The sequence below is a fragment of the Lissotriton helveticus genome, chromosome 3_1, assembly GCF_964261635.1.
Source record: "Lissotriton helveticus chromosome 3_1, aLisHel1.1, whole genome shotgun sequence".
Lineage (NCBI taxonomy): Eukaryota > Metazoa > Chordata > Amphibia > Caudata > Salamandridae > Lissotriton > Lissotriton helveticus.
Window position 1 is genome coordinate 1,373,166,637 of NC_136061.1, and position 6,000 is coordinate 1,373,172,636.

General features: G+C 44.7%; 1 long non-coding RNA gene across 1 annotated transcript in view; it reads right to left on the minus strand.

Annotated features, from left to right (window-relative positions):
- Window positions 1-2,412, minus strand: part of LOC144824980 (uncharacterized) — a 93,741-nt gene extending 91,329 nt beyond the window's left edge. Inside the window, exon 1 of the long non-coding RNA XR_013609221.1 lies at window positions 2,231-2,412. This is a non-coding gene — a long non-coding RNA (uncharacterized LOC144824980). The remainder of the gene's footprint in view (window positions 1-2,230) is intronic.
- Between the last annotated feature and the right edge of the window lie 3,588 nt (window positions 2,413-6,000).

Genomic DNA, 6,000 nt, shown 5'->3' on the forward strand with positions numbered 1-6,000 from the left:
TCTCTATTTCTGGCTTTATCTGACTATTCTTTGGTCTCCTAGGGGGTCTCATTTTGCTTCCCACTTCTACTAGGTCTTGCAGTTGTGAGTTGTCTAATCTTTGGTTGAAGTGGGGTTGTTCTTCTGAGGGTGCATGTACTCTCTCATTGGCAAAATGGATTTTTGGGGGTTTCTTACTTGGACCCTTACTACTCTGGCTATTCCTTGTTACCTTTGGGGTATTTGTTGTTGTTGTTTTAATCACTGATTGCGGGGAACCAATCGGTACATAGGTCAGGGCAGAGGCATTTAGGCTCAGTTGTACCTCATTCTCTGGTTTCTTCCCTTTTCTCTTTCTTGTTGTACTGGGGGCCCGCTTCTTACTTGCCCTATTTTTTACGGGTATCCTCACATATTCGCGGCGCCTTTTTATTAGCATCGGATATTTGGAAATATATACATTTTCTTCTGCCCCAACAGGTTCACTCACTATACTTGGTTCTGTGGGCTGGGGGGTAACTGATGGTCTTATCATATTTGGCATTTGGCTCTTAATCCCCCCCAACTCCTCTTCAATCTTTTTTAAGTACAGTTTTTGTGATTTTAAAACTCCATTGTTCAATAATGTTACTTCTAAAATTCCTTGCAATGTTTTTTGTAACATCAATAGTAAGTCCATCATGGTGGATGTAGGTGATGCGGAGAGATCCGAATCCTGTGGATTATTTCTTTCTGTAGTAACTTGATTTCCAGTTCTTACTGCGTCCTGCTGGGCTATATTTTCTAGGTCGATTAGATGCTGAAAAACGTAGTTGGGTGCTGCCCCCCATTCAGGGCTTGGGCTCTGACTTTCATTCCCTGTATTCCCTTCATTTTCTGAATTTTGGTGTGAGAACATTTTCGGGGATGATGAAAGACGAGGTGCTGCTATTTGTAGATTTTGGCTCAGAAGGGTAAGGTTTATCAATATGGGGTCCCCCATTTCTTCTTCAATCCCTTCTTCTCTTGGTCCTCCCATATCCTTCCCTATTAGGCTCTCCTCCTCAGCCCCCGTGTTTTCTCCGTTCAGGACGCGGTACTCCTCCAATAGACCTGGAAAATGTATGTATGTATGTATACATACATACATACATACATACATACATACATACATACATACATTTTCCAGGTCTATTATTGGCGTCTCTGTAGTTTTGTAGTGTTTCCCTACAAAGTCCTTTATAGATCTAGATGCTGTTGCACTATCTTTCTGATTGGATGTTGAGGTGCGGCCCCTCTTGGCTAGCGTGACCTGTTTAGCTACACTTTTTATTACTTTCCTCTTCTTACGTTGTCCCATTCTAATGTTTGTGACGGAAACCTGACTTTCTTGACTCTCTTCCAAGGTCCTAGATCCCTCTATTAACTCACTCCTCTCTGGGCTTTCTTCGGGAACTTCTTTATCTGATTTTTGCCTTCTTTTCGGGGCCATCTTACTCCAGTGATAATACCTTTACTCAGGCGTTGTTGTAATTATGCCCTGTATAATCCCTGTTCGCAATGTGTTATCGTTGTGCTTGCCGTTATACTTGCGGTCTTCTCCACGGCTTCTCCACGGCTCTGTCCTCGACTCTCGATTCTCCGTCCTGCGTCCTGCGTCCTCGCGCTTGCTGGGCTCAGCTAGGCGAACAACAGGGACAACAGAGAGTCCATCTGCAGACGGCACCTGCTGGGACCTGAAGGGGGTTATTTTCCTCCCTGGTGGTGCAGGTGTGTTGTTTAAAGCCAAAATAAACTCCTACTTCAATGAGGGAAGGGGAGAATCTTCTGTACAACCCACCGCTGGTTCACTGGTCTCTGCTGGCTGGAGGATCTAACAGCTGCCACATCCACGGAAATCAAATGTCCATAAGAAATCCATGGATACTCCGTGAACCTGCTGCAGGAATAAACTGCCTCTATTTCTCTGGCTACCAGGGCCCTCAGGCGCTCACACTAGCTCTCTGGCACTTGTTGCTACTGGCTATTAACTCTGCACAATCACATTAAGCTCCATGTGCCACCGAAGGAGTTATCCGCATATGTGGAGCTTCTGACACTTTGTAAGTAATGTTCGCGGCTTTTACCGCTTTTTAATAAAAATGTGTGGCTCCTGACGCTTTGGAAAACTTGCTCCCTCTGAAGCGTACTGAAGTCAGCCTCTCGCGGCCCCCGCTGCTTTTAAACGGCAGCCACTGCCATTGCTACCGCGCTTACGGTGACTCACCCGCACCTAGAGGTGGAAGTCGCGGTCTCCGCTCTGTAGTCTGGTGCCTCCGGCCGCTTCCAGCACAGCCTGGGCGCTTACAGCAGGGCTTGGGTGAGCAGGACACAGGCAGTTTTCCTGGCTATTACCCGGCTATTTCCAACAAGTGATCCCGGGTCTCGGATCCGAGCCGCTGCCGCCGCCGCTGCTCTGCTGCTTCGCCTGCTTCCCGCTTCCGCTCTCCTGGGTCTCACGCAAAACCTGGAACGGACCTCTCACTCTCTGATAGCATCAGCCACATTCGATTGTGTGAGCCACCCTAAGCTCTGGCACATAATAGAGAGGATGGGGATAAAGCCACCCATAATCAACTTCATCTGCCAACTCTATGTTAATGCTACCGCCTGCGTTCGGCATTGGAAAAACAGGGAATGTACCCATCCCTTAAAAATTGCAAGGGGAGTCAGGCAGGGATGTATCCTTGCCCCATTCCTCTTTTCCATCAATACAAACGGGGTAGAGACAGCCATGTTGGACTCATCACCGGATGTCCCTATATTTGACACCTACCATTTGCCATTACTATCCTATGCGATGACGCAGTGCAGATAGCTAGATCGGGCATAGCACTCCAACGATTTATAACAGCGTACGCCTCTTTTATGGACTCATTGGACTTGAAAGTCAATGAAAGCAAATCCTTTGTTATCGTAGCAGGGGCCAGTAAAAGTGATAAACCCCCAAAATTCCACATGGATTGTCGGGAAATAGAAGTGGTAGAGTCCTTTCCGTATTTGGGGGTTTTATTTGGCAAAAACCAAACCTGGGGGAATCTGGTTGCGGGACGAGCTTTAGGAATGGGGAGGAGTATGATAGCTATTAAGACCTTCTGTAAAAAGTTAGGTGATGCATCTATCAACCCTCTTCAAATACTCGAAGACAGGTTTTTTTTAAGTCCCTAGTGTCACTTCCGTCTTTCTACTCTAACTATATTTAACATCTGGACCTGGGGCTACCCTACATTGCAGACACTTTTAGATTAGCGCCAATTTTACTGTGTTTTTCTATATGGCGTGGGGACTCAGAAAATGAAACTCATACCATAATTAAAAATTGCCTAAAATTGGATCACCATTTTAAGATCCGATGGCTGAGTTACGTAGAGTCTGAACTGATTGCAATTGGGCTAGGTGAATTATTCAAGAACAAAAATGCGTGCAGGAGTATTTAAAAAAAGAATTCCTTCTAGGCTGGAGGGCGGTTACTTTTACCTTGCACTCACCTCAATAGTACAGCTCAGATATATATTTGCTGAGATTTCGCCTGAATCTTCTACCGCTGATGCTGATTACCCTAAGAGAAGGTTCAAACATTCTGACTTGATCCCGTGTCCTTGTGATAATCACTCTTCTCAATCTGAACTGCACCTTGTTTTGTGGTCTGGATAAGAAAGAAAGAGATGATCTTATTTTACCGATCCTAAGGCGCTATACCTTTAGACAATGCAGGGTGGCACTTTACTTTTTAAAATCATTCCCTGATCCCTTTGTCTGTTATTCAGTAGCTACATTTATGGGAGCATGTATAAAAAGGAGAAAGATGCAAGATCGTCAGATGGAATAAGGGTTCATTTTTATTGTATATTAAATTATGGATAATGTGTAACCTATCCATATGTCTGCACAATAAGGTACTTTAGTCCAAGGGTTCTCTTTTCTTATTGATTATTTAAAAAAAAAAAAAACGTTTAATGAATTTCTTATTTATGCAATTTTTGGGCAATTTTAGGAGCATATCGCATCACATTGTAATGAATTGATGTTTCTTTTCTGGACTCCGATGTTTTTAATTGTGCTCTTATGATCTGTATTTAATAGATCGAATAAAGATTTTATTGATTGATTGAATGACTGCCAATGTGTAATTTCCAAAATTATTACAAATAGTGTGGCTTATGTCTTAGCATTACCCATTCTAGTTGGCTCTAAGAGACTTGAAAATAACTGGCCAATATGCATGCTTTACTCATACGTGAAATACAACATATGGTGGTGGATCAGGAATCTATTGAGCTAGCATTCAAACCTTTGACAATTTCACTGGCTGCATTCATTTGGGAAACAATATTTTCTGAGTTGTAATTGCTTCGTAAAAAAGGAGCAAAATGCAGGGCCAATGGTAAACTGGTGATTGTAAGTATTACTTAGCCTTGGGTCAGGCCAGACTCTGGATCATGAAGATATACACACATAATAACTCTGGCACTCTAACAAACTCCTCAAGGGAAGTTCCCAGGCTCATGATGAGAGAAAACCTGACACTGAGTCAGGGGTGACTGACCAGCAAATCATTACATTATCTTCTTTTGGCACAAACTCCCGTGCATGTGATGGACCTATTGAGTGCATGCTTATATCAACAAGAGCAGAGGCCATTGCGACCCTAGGTAGTGGATGTGTGAGTAAAAGGAAGGGAGAGCAAAACAGAGGTTGAGTGAATGCATGATCTATTGGATCAGGTTGGTGAGGGATTTGGGGGTGAGTACCTGAATCAGTGTGTGCAGGACTGAGATAGTTTATATAGTCTGCAATCAATGTTAATTAAAAAGTATGCTGCACTTATTAGCAACATATGCAGACTTAGGTATCATAGCCCACCTAAAAATGGCTTGATTTTACTATTTGACGCACCCCAATGATGACATTTTCATCAGTTTACTTAGGGCACTGCTGTAGTTCTTACATCTTTTCCAGTTCAATTGTTCTTTTTTCTTTTGTCGCCCTAAGTGGGAAGGGTATGCCCAGATGTGCCACTGGAGTTAAGCCGGCCTGGCCGATGAGTGGTGATACCATAAAACAGGTCCCAGGATGCTTGTTTCTGGTCCAGGCTGTTCGGGCTGGAATGTTCCCACTGGGAACAGGGTCAAGACTGATTTGCATATGGCTGGGTCTATCCTGGAATGGCATGGTGTGCAACAAAATGGCGCATTTAGGCCCAGGTCTCTGTACTGGGGGTGAATGTTTGACATTCTTGCAGCATTCCGTCCATCAATTGTTCTTTTTTCCAGGACAGGCATGCAGAAACATGCTTGCATAGATTGGGAGAGTGTTTGTTGCTATGGCGCATTTTGAGCGCAAAATTCGCTCCGATCGCGGATTTTGCGGATTTTCGGTAAATCCGCGATCCGCGAACTCTCGCGGATTTACCGAGAATCCGCAATCCGCGATCGGAGCGGATTTTGCGGTCAAAAGTTCAAGCCTGCATAATTTACGATGGCGCCGGCAAGCTGCCAGCGCCATCCTCAAATGGTTACTTAATTAGCTTCGACAGGAAGCTCTAATAGATAAGATACAGCAGGGGCTCGAGCGCCTGCTTTATTTTAACAGTTGGAGCTTCCTGTTGAAGCTAATTAAGTAACTATTGCAGGAAGGCGCTGGCAGCTTGCCGGCGCCATGGTAAATTATTTCAACGGTGCCCTAGTTGAAGCTTTAATTCAGTGACTCATTGATCAGCCCAAAAATTAATCTGCTGCTCTGATCGGTCTCTGCCCTTTTATACACACAAGAGGCATGCTCGCATGGACGCCCCGTCCGTTTGGCCCCGCTCACACACTCGAGGTGTGCACCGTCTTCCCGCCATTTACCCACTATGATGGACATTTCACTAAAGGGACCCCTGCGCACTTCGGCGCGATTGCATAGTAACACACACTTGGTCGCTGGAACTAGTTGAAGCGCAAATGCAGTGACTCATGCATCAGCCCCAAAAAAATCGTGAGCGTTGGGAGGCTGGGCAGA